This window comes from Pristiophorus japonicus, chromosome 2 (assembly GCF_044704955.1).
Source record: "Pristiophorus japonicus isolate sPriJap1 chromosome 2, sPriJap1.hap1, whole genome shotgun sequence".
NCBI classification, from domain to species: Eukaryota; Metazoa; Chordata; class Chondrichthyes; family Pristiophoridae; genus Pristiophorus; species Pristiophorus japonicus.
The window spans coordinates 33,291,449-33,313,222 of NC_091978.1; positions in this window are offsets into that span (position 1 = coordinate 33,291,449).

A 21,774-nucleotide genomic window follows, 5' to 3' on the forward strand; every position below is an offset into this window, starting at 1 on the left:
GAATAACCTCGAGGATCTGAGACAGGGACAGGTCCCCTCCTGGATCAGCAACCAGCACTTAGCAGCACTGCACTCTTATGATAATGTTTTGAGTCCTTGCCAACTTCATGTAGCATCGGAAGCCTACCTGGTACCGGTGGACTGTGGAAAGTCAAACCATACCATCATGGGTGTGGTGGTCAGGATGCCCGTGATGGGGGTGTCCCCACGACCAGCACCCCTGTACCGAGTGGAGAATGTGGGAGTCATTCGTGGAGGGGTGCATGTTCGATTCCAAGAGGTCCCACCTTATGTCACAATGTGGGAGCACACTGTGACAGGTACAGACCTCTCGGATTGTTGGAGCAGGGAAGCACAGGTAATCCTGTGCCCCCAGCACTTGAACGCTTTTGCAAGGCCACAATGCGGGTTCAGCACTGCTGGGGCAGAGCCTATCAATTGCACAATGGAGGTAATGGCCCCTAACCACATGCCTCCACAGGTAGCATATGTAGGCGGTGGGACATATTGTGTCACCACAAGTGCCCAATGGTATGAACATGGACAAGGAAGGTGGTGTCCAATACCGTACAGCACCTTTTGCTTTAAACCCAGGGCAGAGGTTCAAGTGGCACGCACCAGAATCACACCCATCCCTGAACCTTCCACGATTCACCTCACGGTACAAAATAACCTCAGCCACCTACAACAATATGTTGCCCATTTTGGCTATCCCATTGCCCCACTAACTGAGAAACTTACAGCCCTCCTCCAGGCAGTGGATTTGTCTCAAAAAAATTCTAGCAAGGGAGATTGCCCAGATTAAACCCCCAGCATGGTGGGATTTGGGGATATGGGCAGACATACCTGCATGGATCCAGGTGGGATCGCATGCCTTAGTAATTGGCCAACTCTTGATTGTAGCATATCTTCTAGTTACAAGCTGTAAGCTCAGGAGAAAAAGAAAAAGAAAGCAGTTCCTCAGGCTACTACACAGACAGGAGAGCCATTGCTAAACACTCAAAGGCGTGTAAACAAAGCTTGACCGCGACACTCAAGCGGTTTTATTATTCCCAGGGATGACTGCGTTTTCATACATGGCCCCTGGGGAGTTTGTAGGGCAGGTTTCTTTGTTTTACGGTTAAGACTGAAATGAGACTCAATGTACAATTACTGCTGTAACCTTAAGTACATATATGTATATTGCTGTCGTATATTGTAACCTGTTGGATTCTGTGTTTTGTACCGCGTTAAAAGGAATTATGACATATATCGACGGGATCAGTTACGAGTTAAACTGGGGAAAGTTGAGCAATTTGGGAGACCTAGGGTTTTCTCACCACCCTGAACTTTGACACACTCGAGTGGTGTCTGACTGTGTCAGATGGGGGATTATGTAGGGGAGGACGAAAACCCCCTCATTTTACCCAGAAGGAAAAGATCTGTGGGATCTGTCTGTGCTGCAATGTGAATTGAAACCGAGACGGTTTGACCTTGGCAGAGCAGTGATTGGACAGGGGAGGACACCGGAGGGCCAATGGTGGGACAGAGTCAGCCCGAAGCATGGGGCTTTCAAGCCAATGGGAGAGCACTTGCTCGAAAACTGTGGGACTGACTCATCGCCATTATCGGGCTATTGTCTTCCCCATGTTTACACTATGGAGGGAAATTATGTAGACCTTCAGAAAACTAGGCAACCCAAAACAAAGCAAGGGCCTACACAATGGCTACAGGAGGCCAACCCAATGAACACCTACTCAAACCTTGAGTAGGTTCGAGAAAACTGAATTGGAGGGAAATTATGCAGACCTTCAGAAAACGAGGGAACCCAAAACAACACAAGGGCCTACACAATGGCTACAGGAGGCCAACGCAAGCAACACCTACTCAAACCTTGAGTAGGTTAACATCAGTGGAAAAAACCTGCAATAATCTAAAACTGCTGCATTTTTCAAAATCACAAAGCCCACCAATAGGAAGGATTGATTTCAGCATGAGAGGCTGACTTGATAATCTGGCTATAAAAAGGGGTTTCTGACCCAGTGTGTGTTCTGCTCTGCTCTCGTGATCCAACAACCAGCAAGCCTCTCGACACTGAAGGAAAACCAGTGTCCGAAGACACCGAAGATAGAAGAAACAAACCACCAGACGACAAAAGGCACAGTAGTGAGTATAACCTCTGGTCCCCAGAACTCCCAACTCAGTTAGGCCAGGAAAGGTGGGAGGTTGGGCATTGTACTGCTAAACTTGTGTAAAGATTTTCGTTGTGTCCGTTTAGTGGGATTTAGGGGGATTGTTTTGTTGGTGTATTGCTGTTTGTTGAGATACACCTTGTCAAATAAATTGGAAGCCTAAGTTCCTCTTGGAATCACCTTGTCTCAGTTCTATTGTATTACATGTCCTGATCGTGAGTCTTATGTCAGAACAGTGTAAGGGAAGCTAGGAGCGCCTCGAAAACGCTCAACTGTGTGTCACAGGCTAGGGAAGAAGGGGTTAGGAGTGTTTGACACTCACAGGTGCCTCACAAGCTAGGCATAAGCTGTGGGGACTCACGAGTCTCAAAATCCCCTTTATAAGCTGTGGACACAGTCTCTCCAGGGATGCTCTTGCAGCACTCAGGGTACCTCACAGGCCAGGCATAAGCTGTGAGGGCAGAAGCCCAGAGAGAGACACCCAAGGCACAACAACACTCCCCGAGAACCTCTTACAGATTCGGTCTGTGGTGGATCCATTGGTCAGGATCACAGCTTGCATGTCGTCATGGAGCAGGCGGAGAATGGTGACAAACTTTTGGGGGCAGCTGAAATGAAGGAGGATGCTCCACAGTCCCTCATCACAAATCTAACTGTAAAAAGTTACAAAGTTGGTGGATGAGGGAAGCCCAGAAGACATTGTCTGCTGAATTTCCAAAAAGCTTTTGACAAGGTACCGCATAAGAATCTTCTCTATAAATCAGAGCCTCTGGTATTAGTGAAAATATATTGAGTTGGATTCAGAACTAGCTAGCAGAACGCAGGCAAAAAGTAGTTATAAATGGATTTGGATCTGTTTGGAACCCGGTTACCAGTGGTATCCCACAGGGATCAGTGTTGGGACCATTGCTTTTCACTATTTTTATTAATGATCTGGATTTTGGGGTTGGGGACACAAGTTGCAAATTTGCAGATGATAGCAAGATCTGTGCTAGTGTTAGGACTGCAGAAGATGCTCGTCTGCTTCAGGCAGATCTTAATATGTTGGGAGATTGGGCTGCAGACTGGAAAATGATGTACAACTTAGATAAATGCAGTGTTATGCATGTGGGCAGGGCAAATGCTCAACACTCATACACCCCCTCCAGGGAAGGCATTAAAGATGGTGGAGATAGAAAGATTTTGGGGAATTCTAGTACATACATCCATAAAGATACATGAGCAATGCTGTGGACTGTTAGATAGAGCACATAGGGTGTTGGGATGTATCCATAGGACAATTGAGTATAAGATGAGGCGTACTGTTTTGTCCTTGTACAAGACCTTCGTCAGGCTGCACTTGAAATACTGTGTCCAGTTTTGGTCTCCTCACATGGTGGGTGATATTGAGGCTCTGGAAAAGGTGCAGAAGTGGGCCACTAGACTAATTCCAAGTCTAAAGCATCTTAATTATCAAAATAAGCTAAAAGAGTTTGGACTCTATACCTTAGAGCAGCGTAGACTATGGGGGGATCTGATTGAGGTTTATAAGATAATGAAGGGAATAGACGGTGTTCTAGCTGATAGTTTATTTCAATTAAATAGGATAGGCAGGACCAGGGGTCACAAATATAAGTTGTATAGGGCTAGATCTAGGTTTGATGTCAGGAGGTGGTTCTTTTTTCCCAAAGAATAATTGGACTGGGAAAATAGATTAAAGTGTGGGACAGTTGATGAACAGTGGCAGACATTTAAGAAGATATTTCATAACTCTTAACAAAAATATATCCCAATGAGAAGGACAGACTGTAAGAGAAGGGGTAACCATCCGCGGCTAACTAAGGAAATAATGGATGGTATCAAATTGTAAACAAGGGCATACAAAATGGCCAAGACAAGTGGGAGGCCGGAGGATTGGGAAACATTTAAAAGCCAGCAAAGAACGACTAAAAAAATAATAAAGAGAGGGAAGATACAATATGAAAGCAAACAAGCACAAAATATAAAAACAGATAGTAAGAGTTTCTACAGGTACATAAAAAGGAAAAGAGTGCTAAAGTAAATGTTGATTCTCTCGAGGATGAGACTGGGGAATTAATAATGGAGCACAGCGAAATGGCAGAGACTCTGAACAAATATTTTGTGTTCATGGTAGAAGACACTAAAAACATCCCAATAATGGATAATCAAGAGGCTATAGGGAGGGAGGAACATAAAACAATCACTATCACTAAAGAAAAATTATTCAGTAAAATAATGGGACTAAAGGTGAATAAGTTCCCTGGACCTGATGGCTTGCATCCTAGGGTCTTAAAATAAGTGGCTGCAGAGATAGTGGATGCATTGGTTCTAATCTACCAAAATTCCCTGGATTCTGGAGAGGTCTCAGTGGATTGAAAAACCTCAAATATAACGCCCCTATTTAAAAAAGGAGGTAGGCATAAAACAGGAAACTATAGACCAGTTAGCCTAACATCGGTTATTGGAAAAGTGCTGGAGTCCATTATTAAGGAAGCAGCAGCAAGAGATTTGGAAAAGCATAATTCAATCAAGCAGAGTCAGCAAGGTTTTATGAAAGGGAAATCATGTTTGACAAATTTGCTGGAGTTCTTTGAGGATGTCACGAGCAGAGTGGATAAAGGGGGAACAGTGGATACGGTGTATTTAGATTTCCAGAAGGCATTTGTTAAGGTGCCACATAAAAGGTTACTGCACAAGATAAAAGTTCATGGGGTTGGGGGTAATATATTAGCATGGATAGAGGATTGGCTAACTAACAGAAAACAGAGAGTCAGGATAAATGGGTCATTTTCCGGTTGGCAAACAGGGGTGCCGCAGGGATCAGTGCTGGGTTCTCAACTATTTACAATCTATATTAATGACTTGGATGAAGGGACCAAGTATAATGTAGCCAAGTTTGTTGATGATACACAGATGGGTGGGAACGCATTGTGAGGAGGACACAAAAAACTCTTAGACAGGCTAAGTGAGTGGGCAAACATTTGGCAGATGTATATAATGTGGGAAAATGTGAGGTTATCCACATTGGCAGAAAAAATAGAAAAGCAAATTATAATTTAAATGGAGAAAAATTGCAAATTGCTGCAGTACAGAGGGACCTGGGGGTCCTTGTGCATGAAACACAAAAAGTTAGTATGCAGGTACAGCAAGTAATCAGGAAGGAAAATGGAATGTTGGCCTTTATTGCAAAGGGGATAGAGTATAAAAGCAGAGAAGTCCTGTTACAACTGTACTGGGTATTGGTGAGGCCACACCTGGGGTACTGCGTACAGTTTTAGTCTCCATATTTAAGAAAGGAAATAATTGCATTGAAGGCTGTTCAGAGAAGGTTCATTAGGTTGATTCTGAAGATGAAGGGGTTGACTTTTGAAGATAGGTTGAGTAGGTTGGGTCTATACTCATTGGAATTCAGAAGAATGAGAGGTGATCTTTTCGAAACATATAAGATACTGAGGGGGCTCGACAAGGTGGATGCAGAGAGGATGTTTCCACTCATAGGGGAAACTAAAACTAGGGGACATGGGGCTAGAACCTCCACTTTTGTGCTTATCACCCAACCGGAAGCCAATGTAGTTCAACCAGCACAGGGCTGATGGGTAAGTGGGAATTGGTCGAGTTAGGACATGGGCAGCTGAGTTTTGGATGACTTCAAGCTTACGTAAGGTGGAAAGTGGGAGGGCAACCAAGAATGCTTTTGAATCTCACTGAGTAACTGGGTCCAGTGACTGCAAGCAAGCTTGCAGGTGTAGAGAGTGTATCTTTGCTCTCTCATTAGTGAGGACTGCCTCATTCTCAGGCACTTCACATTATATTTAATTGTACAATTTAAAATATGCTCTTTTTAGAAAATTCATTCACATCGCTGGCAATGCCAGCATTTATTGCCCATCCCTAATTGCCCTTGAGAAGGTGATGGTGAGCTGCCTTCTTGAACCGCTGCAGTCTGCGTGGTGAAGGTACTCCCACAGTGTCTTTGTCGTAGCGGTTCGGTACAGCTGAGTGGCTTGCTCGGTCATTTCAGAGGGCAGTTAAGAGTCAACCACGTTGCTGTGGGTCTGGAGTCACGTATAGACCAGACCAGGTATGGACGGCAATTTCCTTCTTTGAAAGAAATGTATTTAATGTTGTTGGTAAAATGTATAACACTACGGTGTGCCGCATGTAAAAATTGTACAGAAATGTTAGCAGAGAAAGAGCCAATGCATGCAATGCTTAAAGTATTATTTCCATCGTCAAAACAGTGGGATCTTGGAGCTGACACAAATGTGTGGTCGCCCGCCACCTGCCTTCACTTGAAGCAGCTTCACAATATGTCACAGTGTAATTCATTGAGTTTGACTGATATGGCTGTCATGGATTATTAGCTGGCAGTGTATGCACGCTGTGAGTTGTGTCTGTGAGGCTTGCAGCAACAACAACAACTTGTATTTATATAGCACCTTTAACGTAGTAAAACGACCCAAGATGCTTCACAGGAGTGTTTTAAAACAAAACAAATACATTTGCCACCAAGCCAAATAAGGGGAAATTATAGCAGGTGACTAAAAGCCGGGTGAAAGAGGTAGGTTTTAAAAGCGTCTTAAAGGAGGAAAGCGAGGTAGAGAGGTGGAGAGGTTTAGGCAGGGAGTTCCAGAGCTTATGACGTAGGCAGCTGAAGGCATGGCTACCAATGGTTGAGCAGTTATAATCAGGGCTGCTCAAGAGGGCAGAATTTGAGGAGCGCAGACATCTCGGGGGGGGTTGTGAGGCTGAAGGAGATTACAGAGATAGGGAGGGGCAGGGCCATGGAGGGATTTTTAAACAAGGATGAGAATTTTGAAATTGAAAAGTTGCTTAAGCGGGAGCCAGTGTAGGTCAGCGAGCACAGGGGTGAAGGGTGAGCGGGACTAGGTGCGAGTTAGGACACAGGCTGCCGAGTTTTGGCTGACCTCAAGTTTACATAGGGTAGAATGTGGAAGGCCAGCCAGGAGTGCGTTGGAATAGTCAAGTCTAGAGGTAACAAAAGCATGGATGAGGGTTTCAGCAGCAGATGAGCTGAGGCAGGGTCGGAGACGGGCGATGTTACAGAGGTGGAAATAGGCGGTCTTAGTTATGCTGCGGATATGTGGCCGGGAGCTCATTTCAGGGTCAAATATGACGCCTAGGTTGTGAACAGTCTGGTTCAGTCTCAGACAGATGCTAGGGAGATGAATGGAGTCGGTGGCTAGGGAATGGAGTTTGTGGCGGGGACCAAAGACAATGGCTTCGGTCTTCCCAATATTTAATTGGAGGAAATTTCTGCTCATCCAGTCGTGGATGTCGGACAAGCAGTCTGTCAATTTAGAGACCACGGAGGGGTTGAGAGAAGTGGTGGAGAGGTAGAGCTGGGTGATGTCAACGTACATGTGGAAAGTGACTCCGTGTTTTCAGATGATGACACCAAGGGGCAGCATTTAGATGAGAAATACAAGTGTGCCAAGGATAGATCCTTGGGGGATCCAGAGGTAATGATGCGAGAGTGGAAAGAGAAGCCATTGCAGGTGATTTTCTGGCTACAATTAAATAGATAAGAATGGAACTAGGCAAGTGCAGTCCTACCCAGTGAATGTGAGGTATGAGTGATGGTTGATAGTGATTGTTGGTAGGTGGGTAATGGGGGCGTGGCATAAGTGGCACAATCGGATGCAGCTGTAGCTAACTGGAGGGGGACAGGCACGCCTATATATCCTGAGCCCGCTCGGTGCTCGCCATAATTGGCGTGGCTATGACTGAGGCTGTGGTCAGCGGCCATGCCGAGACCATTGTATAATACCTTATGCTCAGCCCTAATCCTCCTTCTTACATCTCAGTTCCCCCTCATCCTTCTGACTTACAAGTTACAAATGGTGTAAGCAGGCCCCTCACCACAACCTTACCCTTGTGCCTTCCTCATTTCAGAGATCCAAGAAACCCAACCTGGCCAGGCAGTGGTGTAAGAGGAAGAGGAGAGTGATGCTGAAGAAGGAACACCCTCACTCGATCTGACAGTGGCAGTCACCAGCTCAGATTCTGGCACTGCATGGACTTCAGAGGGTAACCTAGAGGCGGGATCTGTACGTGGTGAGTCACCGGGCACCAGTGGGCTGCAGCCAGGGCAGGGGGTAAGGGTAGCCACTTCGTTTGTTGTGGTGGTTCGAATACAGCGGACTGCCACAGAATGAAGGCATCATGGCTGCCCCTAGGAAACCAAGCGTTGACTTGCATGATGCGCTGTGCATGGTCGGTCGCGCACCAGCTGGACAGTGAGGGAGCGGAGTCCCTTCCGGTTGCGGTGCGTCTCCGAATGGCGGTGCGGCGCTCGCGAAGCAATGTGTGTGCAGGCAATGGCCCCCTGCGGCACGGGGAAGCCCGCTATCCTGGCGAAGGCCCGCGCTCGCTCCGCCTGCTTCTCTCTGGCGAGAGAGAATGAAACGTGAACTCAGCTCTCCTTGCATACTCACCTCCCTTATACGAGAGTGGTCGGTGAACTGGGAGCTGCTCCAGATGTCATCCGCTCCAGTCTGGAAGGAGCCCAGCCCGAAGAAGTTCAAGGCCCCGGTCACCTTGACAGCCGCTGGCAATGCTGCCTTGCCCTGGACGGCAGCAGGCGGCAGATTTCAGCGAGCATCTCCTCAGCAAAACAGAGAGGTCACATGCACTGTTCCCCACTAAGGGTGGGGTAGGAGAATTGCTCCCTGAAGGCCCTGGGTGAAGCTGGGCTCCTTCTGAGAGCCCTTCGCCCCCGCCTCCTCCTGCCTCTCCGAGCACCTTGTTCTGCTCTGTGTCGCCTCTGCTCATTCTCTCAGTCAGGCTGCAGACCAAGGGGGTGGGGGGGATACAAACTACTGCATCCATGTTTGAGCAGAACCCCTTGCAAGTCAGTACCAAGTCCTTGAGCACGTGCCACACCATTCCTTGTAGACTTTAGTCAACATTAAAGAACTCTAGAAATGACCAAACACATCGACAAACTCCGCAGCAGCTGGAAGAAATCAATCAGCAACGAACCTATCAGTCGGTGGTGATCCCTGTAATATCGCGGGCGGAGGATCCTCCCTGCTGCTGAATGCACGTTCAGCTGTGCGAGGTTCAGAGAGGGCGTTAACTGGAGCGTTGAGGTTGAAAGTGGCTGGTGTCAAATCAGCACTTCACGATGATTGGCGTCACGATCAGCGTACTTTGCACACTAACGTCACATGCTCCCGGCCCCGACACAAAGGCCCTCACCAAAATGCGTCCAGCGTGGCCCAGACCAGAAGTGTGCGCGCCTGTAGCGTCCAATCAACGGGCACTATACAACAGTATTTTTAGCCCGTTGCTTTGAGAGAATGTTCGTGGCATCTGTTATTTTTACGAATAATATATGAATCCATCCACCGTGTGGAAAATATACGAATCTGCCATCATGACCCCGCTTCTCAAAAAATTTATCTTTACCATTTTTGGGTGGTCTGCGGACCAGCCTCTTCTAGTCCCTACAGTGTACCCGCCATATAGTTCACGCCCAAAAATAGGTGCAAACTTATTTATCACTCAGTCTTTAATCCCGGGTTAATTAATTTATTTTTAATTAGCTACCGATTTGTCTGTACAGATGATAATATCAGAAAACTCGGCTGCCCATGTCCTAACTCGCACCAAGACCCATTCACCCATCACCCCTGTGGTCGCTGACCTACATTGGCTGCCGGATAAGCAATGCCTCAAATTCAAAATTCTCATCCTTATTCTCAAATCGCTCCATGGCCTCACCCCTCCCGATCTCTGTAATCTCCTTCAGCACGACAATTCTCCGAGATGTCTGCGCTCCTCTAATTCTTGCTCTCTTGAGCATTCCTGATTATAATCACTCAACCATTGGTGGCCGTATCTACTGTTGCCTAGGCCCCAAGCTCTGGAACTGCCTGCCTAAACCTCTCCACCTCTCTTTACTCCTTCTGGACGTTCCTGAAAACCTACCTCTTTGACCAAGCTTTTGGTCGCCTGTGCTAATTTCTCTTTATGTGGCTCGGTGTCAAATGTTTTATCATAATACTCCTGTGAAGCGCCTTGGGACTATTCACGATGTTAAAGGTGCTATATAAATACAAGTTGCTGTTGTTCAGAACCATCATCATCATAAGCATCCCCTCGAAATCAAGGAAGACTTGCTTCCACTCTGAAAGTGAGTTCTCAGGTGGCTGTACAGTCCACTACGGGAACTCCAGTCTCTGTCACAGGTGGGACAGGCAGTCGTTGAAGGAAAGGGTGGGCGGGGAGTCTGGTTTGCCGCACGCTCCTTCCACTACCTGCACTTGGTTTCTGCATTCTCTCGGCGACGAGGCTCAGAAGAACATAAGAAATAGGAACAGGATTAGGCCATACGGCCCCTTGAGCCTGCTCCTCCATTCAATAAGATCATGGCTGATCTGATCATGGACTCAGCTCCACTTTCCTGCCCGCTCTCATAACTCCTTTTCCCCATTTAGTTTAAGAAACTATCTATTTCTGTCTTAAATTTATTCAATGTCCCAGCTTCCACAGCTCTCAGAGGCAGTGAATTTGACAGATTTACAACCCTCTGAGAGAAGAAATTTCTCCTCATCTCAGTTTTAAATGGGTGGCCCCTTATTCTAAGATCATGCCCTCTAGTTCTAGTCTCCCCCATCAGTGGAAACATTATTCTCTCTGCATCCACCTTGTCAAGCCCCAAATATAGAAACATAGAAACATAGAAAATAGGTGCAGGAGTAGGCCATTCGGCCCTTCAAGCCTGCACTGCCATTTAATGAGTTCATGGCTGAACATGCAACTTCAGTACCCTATTCCTGCTTTCTCGCCATACCCCTTGATCCCCCTCGTAGTAAGGACTTCATCTAACTCCTTTTTGAATATATTTAGTGAATTGGCCTCAACAACTTTCTGTGGTAGAGAATTCCACAGGTTCACCACTCTCTGGGTGAAGAAGTTTCTCCTCATCTCGGTCCTAAATGGCTTACCCCTTATCCTTAGACTGTGACCCCTGGTTCGGGACTTCCCCAACATTGGGAACATTCTTCCTGCATCTAACCTGTCTAAACCCGTCAGAATTTTAAACGTTTCTATGAGATCCCCTCTCATTCTTCTGAACTCCAGTGAATACAAGCCCAGTTGATCTAGTCTTTCTTGATATGTCAGTCCCGCCATCGCAGGAATCAGTCTGGTGAACCTTCGCTGCACTCTCTCAATAGCAAGAATGTCCTTCCTCAAGTTAGGAGACCAAAACTGTACACAATACTCCAGGTGTACACCAAGGCCCTGTACAACTGTAGTAACACCTCCATGCCCCTGTACTCAAATCCCCTCGCTATGAAGGCCAACATGCCATTTGCTTTCTTAACCACCTGCTGTACCTGCATGCCAACCTTCAATGACTGATGTACCATGACACCCAGGTCTCGTTGCACCTCCCCTTTTCCTAATCTGTCACCATTCAGGTAATAGTCTGTCTCTCTGTTTTTACCACCAAAGTGGATAACCTCACATTTATCCACATTATGCTTCATCTGCCATGCATTTGCCCACTCACCTAACCTATCCAAGTCACTCTGCAGCCTCATAGCATCCTCCTCGCAGCTCACACTGCCACCCAACTTAATGTCATCCGCAAATTTGGAGATACTACATTTAATCCCCTCGTCTAAATCATTAATGTACAATGTAAGCAGCTGGGGCCCCAGCACAGAACCTTGCGGTACCCCACTAGTCACTGCCTGCCATTCTGAAAAGTACCCATTTACTCCTACTCTTTGCTTCCTGTCTGACAACCAGTTCTCAATCCACATCAGAACACTACCCCCAATCCCATGTGCTTTAACTTTGCACATTAATCTCTTGTGTGGGACCTTGTTGAAAGCCTTCTGAAAGTCCAAATACACCACATCAACTGGTTCTCCCTTGTCCACTCTACTGGAAACATCCTCAAAAAATTCCAGAAGATTTGTCAAGCATGATTTCCCTTTCACAAATCCATGCTGACTTGGACCTATCATGTCACCTCTTTCCAAATGCACTGCAATGACATCCTTAATAATTGATTCCATCATTTTACCCACTACCGATGTCAGGCTGACTGGTCTATAATTCCCTGTTTTCTCTCTCCCTCCTTTTTTAAAAAGTGGGGTTACATTTGCTACCATCCACTGATCCAGAGTCTATGGAGTGTTGGAAAATGACTGTCAATGCATCCGTTATTTCCAAGGCTACCTCCTTTAGTACTCTGGGATGCAGACCATCAGGCCCTGGGGATTTATCGGTCTTCAATCCCATCAATTTCCCCAACACAATTTCCCGACTAATAAGGATTTCCCTCAGTTCCTCCTTCTTACTAGACCCTCTGACCCCTTTTATATCCGGAAGGTTGTTTGTGTTCTCCTTAGTGAATACCGAACCAAAGTACTTGTTCAATTGGTCTACCATTTCTTTGTTCCCCATTATGACTTCTCCTGATTTTGACTGCAGGGGACCTACATTTGTCTTTACTAACCTTTTTCTCTTTACATCTTAATGTTCCCTGCAAGTTTCCTCTTGTACTCTATTTTCCCTGCCCTAATCAAACCCTTTGTCCTCCTCTGCTGAGTTCTAAAATTCTCCCAGTCCCCGGGTTCGCTGATATTTCTGGCCAATTTGTAAGCCACTTCTTTGGCTTTAAAATTATCCCTGATTTCCCTTGATAGTCACGGTTGAGCCACCTTCCCTTTTTTATTTTTACGCCAGACAGGGATGTACAATTGTTGAAGTTCATCCATACGGTCTCTAAATGTCTGCCATTGCCCATCCACTGTCAACCCCTTAAGTATCATTCGCCAATCTATCCTAGCCAATTCACGCCTCATACTTTCAAAGTTACCCTTCTTTAAGTTCTGGACCATGGTCTCTGAATTAACTGTTTCATTCTCCATCCTAATATAGAATTCCACCATATTATGGTCACTCTTCCCCAAGGGGCCTCGCACAACGAGATTGCTAATTAATCCTCTCTCATTACACAACACCCAGTCTAAAGATGGCCTCCCCCCTAGTTGGTTCCTCGACATATTGGTCTAGAAAACCATCCCTTATGCACTCCCGGAAATTCTCCTCCACCGTAATGCTTCCAGTTTGGTTAGCCCAATCTATATTCATATTAAAGTCACCCATGATAACTGCTGCACCTTTATTGCATGCACCCCTAATTTCCTGTTTGATGCTCTCCCCAACATCACTACGACTGTTTAGAGGTCTGTACACAACTCCCACTAACGTTTTTTTCCCTTTGGTGTTCTGCAGCTCTACCCATATAGATTCCACATCATCCAAGCTAATGTCCTTCTTAACTATTGCATTAATCTCCTCTTTTTAACCAGCAATGCTACCCCACCTCCTTTTCCTTTTATTCTATCATTCCTGAATGGTGAATCTTACATGTTTCGATAAGATCACCTTTTATTCTTCTGAATTCCAATGAATAGAGGCCCAACCTACTCAACCTTTCCTCATAAGTCAACCCCCTCATCTCCGGAATCAACCTAGTGAACCTTCCCTCCAAAGCAAGTATATCCTTTTGTAAATATAGAAACCAAAACTGCACGCAGTATTCCAGGTATGGCTTCACCAATACCTTATATAGCTGTAACAAGACTGCCCTCCTTTTATATTCCATCCCCTTTGCAATAAAGGCCAAGATTCCATTGGCCTTCCTGGTCACTTGCTGTACCTGCATACTAACCTTTTGTGTTTCATGCACAAGTACCACAGGTCCCACTGTCCTGCAGCACTTTGCAATCTTTCTCCATTTAAATAATAACTTGCTCTTTGATTTTTTTTCTGCCAAAGTGCATAACCTTGCACTTTCCAACATTGTACTCCATCTGCCAAATTTTTGCGCACTCACTTAGCTTGTCTATGTCCTTTTGCAGATTTTTTGTGTCCTCCTCACACATTGCTTTTCCTCCCATCTTTGTATCATCAGCAAACTTGACTACGTTACACTCAGTCTCTTCCTCCAAGTCGTTAATATATTTGTAAATAGTTGGGGTCCTAGCACTGATCCCTGTAGCACCTCACTAGTTACTGGTTGCCAACCAGAGAATGAACCATTTATCCTGACTCTCTGTTTTCTGTTAGTTAGCCATGTACTCAGCCCCCTCCAGGATGCTCTTCCTCCATTTAGGGCGGTCTTGGGCCTGGGATTCCTAGGTGCCGATGGGGATGTTGCACTTTATCAAGGAGGCTTTGAGGGTGCCCTTGAAATGTTTCCTCTGCCCACCTGGGGCTCGCTTGCTGTGTCGGGGTTCCAAGTAGAGCGCTTGCTTAGGGAGTCTCATGTCGGGCATGCGGACGATATGGCCCGCCCAACGGAGCTGGTCGCTGCCTCCAGGCAAAATCCAAGGTCGCACCATCCTCTGTTGAGAACAACAGAGAAGTGGATGTCCTGGGCTTGGTGGAAAATTAACATCCGCTAATGTTTGCATCTTATCTCATCATCAGTTACCAGTTGAGATCTTTCACAGGCTTTCTTTTGTCTTTGTCTGACTGGCTCCTGTCTTATCATTTAGAACAAGTCTCTAGGCTTTACCCCTTTCTAGTTAAGTTCATTACACCAATAAGCATCATCATAGGCAGTCCCTCGGAATCGAGAAAGACTTGCTTCCACTCTAAAAATGAGTGCTTATGTGGCTGAATAGTCCAATACGAGACCCGCTGTCCCTGTCACAGGTGGGACAGATAGTCATTGAGGGAAAGGGTGGGTGGGACTGGTTTGCCGCACGCTCTTTCCGCTGCCTGCGCTTGGTTTCGGCATACTCTCGGCGACGAGACTCGAGGTGCTCAGCGCCCTCCCGGATGCTCTTCCCCCACTTAGGGCAGTCTTTGGCCAGGGATTCCCAGGTGTCGATGGGGATGTGGCATTTTATCAAGGAGGCTTTCAAGGTGTCCTTGGAACATTTCCTCTGCCCACCTTTGGCTCGTTTTCCGTGAAAGAGTTCCAAGTAGAGCGCTTGCTTTGGGAGTCTTGTGTCAGGTATGTGAACACTATATCCTGCCCAGCAGAGCTGATCGAGTGTGGTCAGTGCTTCAATGCTAATGACAGCCAATGTGTGTGCTTAAATCTAAGTTTACGATTAAGATGATTAAAGTGTAAGTACAGTCGACGAGGGGCCAAGGAGGAAACAAATTAGTGAACTTGTAGCGTGAATCTGGCACAGTCACTCCACGGTTGTGTGACTAGTTTCTACCTCATTTTAGCTATGAGGAAAGATTAGATAGGCCGGGTTTGTTTATCTTTGGAACAGAGGAGGCTGAGGCAAGACCTTATTGAGGTGTGTACAATTATAAGGGGCCTAGATTGAGTGGATAGGAAGGACCTGTTTCCCTTAGCAGAGGGTCAATAACCAGGGGGCATAGATTTAAAGTAATTGGTAGGCGGTTTAGAGGAGATATGAGGGGAAATTTCTTCACCCAGAGGGTAGTGGGTGTCTGGAACTCACTGCCTGAAAGGATGGTAGAGGCAGAAACCCTCACCACATTTATAAAGTACTTGAATAACCGTAACCTACAGGACTACAGACCAAGAGCTGGAAAGTGAGATTAGGCTGGATAGCTCTTTGTCGGCCGGCGTGGACACGATGGGCTGAAATGGCTTCCTTCTGTGCTGTAAGTTTCTATGATTTCTATAATCAGACAAGTTGGAGATGCAAATGTCACAGATAATGGCTGACAGCAACTGAAACACGGGGCAATTGGAGCCTGCACCTTCAGCATCACGCCAATTAAAAATCTTCAAATCCACCCATTGAAAGGGTTCTGGCAATCAGTAGAACATTAGCATCTTACAGACTGATCAAAGAGCACCGCTGGTTAGACTGGTCATAGCTTAGAGTGGCAAAGACACTTGTCAAACTACTGTACAGGGCAGCATCATTAGAGGAAAAGAGAATGAAGCAGATGAAAGAAAATGACGACAGTTCTTCACTGAATCAATCTACAATGCCGAGGCATCAGCAGGAAGCTCCTGTGGTTTGTTGTACCCTAGTTCCAGAATTAAGCAAGCAGCAATTGCACCAGGCAGTAATGAGTTTCCTTGCGATGGCACCCATTCTGTCACCTTTTCGTACATTTAATGTTACAGCTGTCAGGAGAGACAAAGGTCTCTCGCCACAGGGTGCATTCCAGTGTTCACAGAGTCAGCGAACATGTAGGTCTCCATTTGTGTTGCTGTTTTCAGGGAGTGGGTTTTAGCAAAGTGAAATTGGGAAGTCGGTCGAGACAGCTACGCTATTTCAAGCAACTGAGTCTCCACCCGACAAATCAAACCCAGAGCTACCAGTGCCCAATTGTAAATGGCCTTTATTGCGATGGGGATGGAGTATACAAGTAGTGAAGTCCTGCTATAACTGTTCAGAGCGTTGTTCAGACCACACCCGGTGAAAAAGAAGGGCGGTAAGAGAAGGGATAACCAGCCATGGATAACCAAGGAAATAAAGGAGAGTATTAAATTAAAAACCAATGCGTATAAGGTGGTCAAGGTTAGTGAGAAAATAGAAGATTGGGAAAATTTTAAACGACAGCAAAGAATGACTAAGAAAGCAATAAAGAAAGGAAACATAGATTACGAAAGAAAACTTGCGCAAAACATAAAAACAGATAGTAAAAGCTTTTACCGATATATAAAACGGAAAAGAGTGACTAAAGTAAATGTTGGTCCCTTCGAAGATGAGAAGGGGGATTTAATAATGGGAAATGTGGAAATGGCTGAGACCTTAAACAATTATTTTGCTTCGGTCTTCACAGTGGAAGACACAAAAACCATGCCAAAAATTGCTGGTCACGGGAATGTGGGAAGGAAGGACCTTGAGACAATCACTATCACTCGGGGGGTAGTGCTGGACAGGCTAATGGGACTCAAGGTAGACAAGTCCCCTGGTCCTGATGAAATGATCCCAGGGTATTAAAAGAGATGGCGGAAGTTATAGCAGATGCATTCGTTATAATCTACCAAAATTCTCTGGACTCTGGGGAGGTACCAGCGGATTGGAAAGCAGCTAATGTAATACCTCTGTTTAAAAAAGTGGGCAGACAAAAGGCAGGTAACTATAGGCCGGTTAGTTTAACATCTGTGGTGGGGAAAATGCTTGCAGCTATCATTAAGGAAGAAATAGCGAGACATCTAGATAGGAATAGTGCAATCAAGCAGACGCAACATGGATTTATGAAGGGGAAATCATGTTTAACTAATTTACTGGAATTCTTTGAGGATATAACGAGCATGGTGGATAGAGGTGTACCGATGGATGTGGTGTATTTAGATTTCCAAAAGGCATTCGATAAGGTGCCACACAAAAGGTTACTGCAGAAGATATAGGTATGCGGAGTCAGAGGAAATGTATTAGCATGGATCGAGAATTGGCTGGCTAACAGAAAGCAGAGAGTCGGGATAAATGGGTCCTTTTCGGGTTGGAAATCGGTGGTTAGTGGTGTGCCACAGGGATCGGTGCTGGGACCACAACTGTTTACAATATACATAGATGACCTGGAAGAGGGGACAGATTGTAGTGTAACAAAATTTGCAGATGACACGAAGATTAGTGGGAAAGCGGGTTGTGTAGAGGACTCAGAGAGGCTGCAAGGAGATTTGGATAGGTTGAGCGAATGGGCTAAGGTTTGGCAGATGGAATACAATTTAGGAAAATGTAAGGTCATCCACCTTGGGAAAAAAAACAGTAAAAGGGAATATTATTTGAATGGGGAGAAATTACAACATGCTGTGGTGCAGAGGGACCTGGGGGTCCTTGTGCTTCAATCCCAAAAAGTTAGTTTGCAGGTGCAGCAGGTAATGGAAGGTGAATGGAATGTTGGCCTTCATTGCGAGAGGGATGGAGTACAAAAGCAGGAAGGTCCTGCTGCAACTATACAGGGTATTGGTGAGGCCGCACCTGGAGTACTGCGTGCAGTGTTGGTCACCTTACTTAAGGAAGGATATACTAGCTTTGGAGGGTGTACAGAGACGATTCACTAGGCTAATTCCGGAGATGAGGGAGTTACCTTATGATGATAGATTGAGTACACTGGGTCTTTACTCGTTGGAGTTCAGAAGGATGAGGGGTGATCTTATACAAACATTTAAAATCATGAAAGGGATAGACAAGATAGAGGCAGAGAGGTTGTTTCCACTGGTCGGGGAGACTAGAACTAGGGGGCACAGCCTCAAAATACGGGGGAGCCAATTTAAAACCGAGTTGAGAAGGAATTTCTTCTCCCAGAGGGTTGTGAATCTGTGGAATTCTCTGCCCAAGGAAGCAGTTGAGGCTAGCTCATTGAATGTATTCAAGTCACGGATAGATAGATTTTTAACCAATAAGGGAATTAAGGGTTACGGGGAGCGGGCGGGTAAGTGGAGCTGAGTCCACGGCCAGATCAGCCATGATCTTGTTGAATGGCGGAGCAGGCTCGAGGGGCTAGATGGCCTACTCCTGTTCCTAATTCTTCTGTTCTTATGTTCACCCAGAGTACTGCGTAAAGATTTGGTCTCCTTACTTAAGGAAGGATATATTTGCATTGGAGGCAGTTCAGAGAAGGTTAGCGAGGTTGATTCCTGAGATGAAAGCGTTAACATAGAAAATAGGTGCAGGAGTAAGCCATTCGGCCCTTTGAGCCTGCACCGCCATTCAATGAGTTCATGGCTGAACATGCAACTTCAGTACCCCATTCCTGCTTTCTTGCCATACCCCTTGATCCCCCTAGTAGTAAGGACTACATCTAACTCCTTTTTGAATATATTTAGTGAATTGGCCTCAACAACGTTATGTGGTGGAGAATTCCACATGCTCACAACTCTCTGAGTGAAGAAATTTCTCCTCATCTCGGTCCTAAATGGCTTACCCCTTATCCTGTGACCCCTGGTTCTGGACTTCCCCAACATCGGGAACATTCTTCCTGCATCTAACCTGTCCAATCCCATCAGAATTTTATATGTTTCTATGAGATCCCCTCTCATTCTTCTAAACTCCATTGAATATTAGTCTAGTCGATCCAGTCTTTCTTCATATGTCAGTCCTGTCATCCTGGGCATCAGTCTGGTGAACCTTCGCTGCCTCAATAGCAAGAATGTTCTTCCTCAAATTAGGAGACCAAAACTGTACACAATATTCAAGGTGTGGCCTCACCAAGGCCCTGTACAACTGTAGTAAGATCTCCCTGCTCCTATACTCAAATCCTCTCATTATGAAAGCCAACATGCCATTTCTTCACCGCCTGCTGTACTTGTTTGCCAACTTTCAATGACTGATGTACCATGACACCCAGGTCTCTTTGCACCTCCCCTTTTACTAATCTGTCACCATTCAGATAATAATCTGCCTTCCTGTTTTTACCACCAAAGTGGATAACCTCACATTTATCCACATTATACTGCATCTGCCATGTATTTGCCAACGCAACTAACCTATCCAATTCACCCTGCAGCCTCTTAGCTTCCTCCTCACAGCTCACACTGCCACCCAGCTTATTGTCATCTACAAACTTGTAGATATTACATTCAATTCCTTCGTCTAAATTATTCATGTATATTGTAAATAGCACTGAATCTTGCGGTGCCCGACTAGTCACTGCCTGCCATTCTGAAAAGGACCCGTTTATTCCTAATCTTTGCTTCCTGTCTGCTAACCAGTTCTCTATTCACATCAATATATTACCCCCAATACCATTTGCTTTAATTTTGCACACTAATCTCTTGTGTGGGACCTTGTCAAAAGCCTTTTGAAAGTCTAAATACACCACATCCACAGGCTCCCCCTTGTCCACTCTACTCGTTACAGCCTCAAAAATTCTAGAAGATTTGTCAAGCATGATTTCCCTTTCATAAATCCATGCTGACTTGGATCGATCCTGTCACTGCTTTCCAAATGCGCTGCTATTTCATCTTTAATGATTGATTCCAACATTCCAACATTTTCCCCACTACTGATGTCAGGTTAACCGGCCTATAATTACCCGTTTTCTCTCTCCCTCCTTTTTTAAAAAGTGCGGTTACATTAGCTACCTTCCAGTCCATAGAAACTGTTCCAGAATCTATAGAATGTTGGAAAATGACCACCAATGCATCCACTATTTCTGGGTCCACTTCCTTAAGTACTTTGGGATACAGACTATCAGGCCCTGGGGATTTATCGGCCTTCAATGCCATCAATTTTCCAAACACAATTTGCTGACTAATAAGGATTTCCTTTAGTTCCTCTGTCTCGCTAGACCCTCAGTCCCCTCGGAAGGTTATTTGTGTCTACCTTAGTGAAGACAGAACCAAAGTATTTGTTCAATTGGTCTGCCATTTCTTTGTTCCCCATCATAAATTCATCTGATTCTGACTGCAAGGGATCTACTTTTGTCTTCACTAATCTTTTTCTCATCTTGTATCTGTAGAAGCTTTTGCAGTCAGTTTTTATGTTCCCTGCAAGCTTACTCTCATATTCTATTTTCCCCCTCCTAATTAAACCCTTTGTCCGCCTCTGCTGAATTCTAAATTTTTCCTACTCCTCAGGTTTGCTGCTGTTTTTGGCCAATTTAGATGCCTCTTCCTTGGATTTAACACTATCCTTAATTTCCCTTGTAATCCACAGTTGCGCCATCTTCCCCATTTTACTTTTACTCCAAACAGGGATGTACAATTGTTGAAGTTCATCCATGTGATATTTAAATTTCTGCCATTGCCTATCCACCGTCAACCCTTTAAGTATCATGCGCCAATCTATCCTAGCCAAATCACGACTCATACCGTTGAAGTTATCTTTCTTTACGTTCAGGACTCTAGTCTCTGAATTAACTGTGTCACTCTCCATCTTAATGAAGAATTCTGCCATATTATGGTCACTCTTCCCCAAGGGGCCTCACGCAACAAGATTGCGAATTAATCCTCTCTCATTACACAAGACCCAGTGATAGAGAATTCAAACAGGCTACATTTAGACAGGCTGTGAAAATTCACAGACACCAAGTCAGAGATGCTACGTGAGTGGGAGCATGTTGCATTAAGTCATCAATCAACTTGACATTTTAGGACCTTGGGTAGCGAGCCAATTAAAAGTTTAAAAGACTATTAATTGAGCCAATAAGGTCAAAGAAGACGAGTTCTTTTCTGTAAATTGAATCCGGTATAAATACAGCCATTTTAACCATGTGGTCTCAGAAGGACAAAGACCTGGCTTAAAGCCAAGAGCTTGTTACTGCTGTCTGCCAAAAATAAAGCAGTTAAAACTACAATCGGAGTTCGTATTTTATTGGAAATTAAGAGATCTAACAATTTTGGCATCACGAACAGAATCGCTGAGGAAAGAAACTGAATTTTGGACATCGGACCTACATACTGAGGTAAGGACTCCTCTTTATAAAAGTCCTCGGTCAAAAGTCTAAATTCGCCTCTCCTTCTACGCGATTCCGAAAGCCTCCGGTTTGCGAACCCTCCGGTTGGTAGTCGGCTCGAGGTCCCATAGACGTCTAAACTTCGGCGGTGTGTTAGTTAATTAATCACCGACCTATTGATCGGCTAGAAAGCCTACGACTCGAGACCCCAGTAAAGAAATCAGTATTATGGCAGCAGGAGATAAGAGCAAAGAATTGC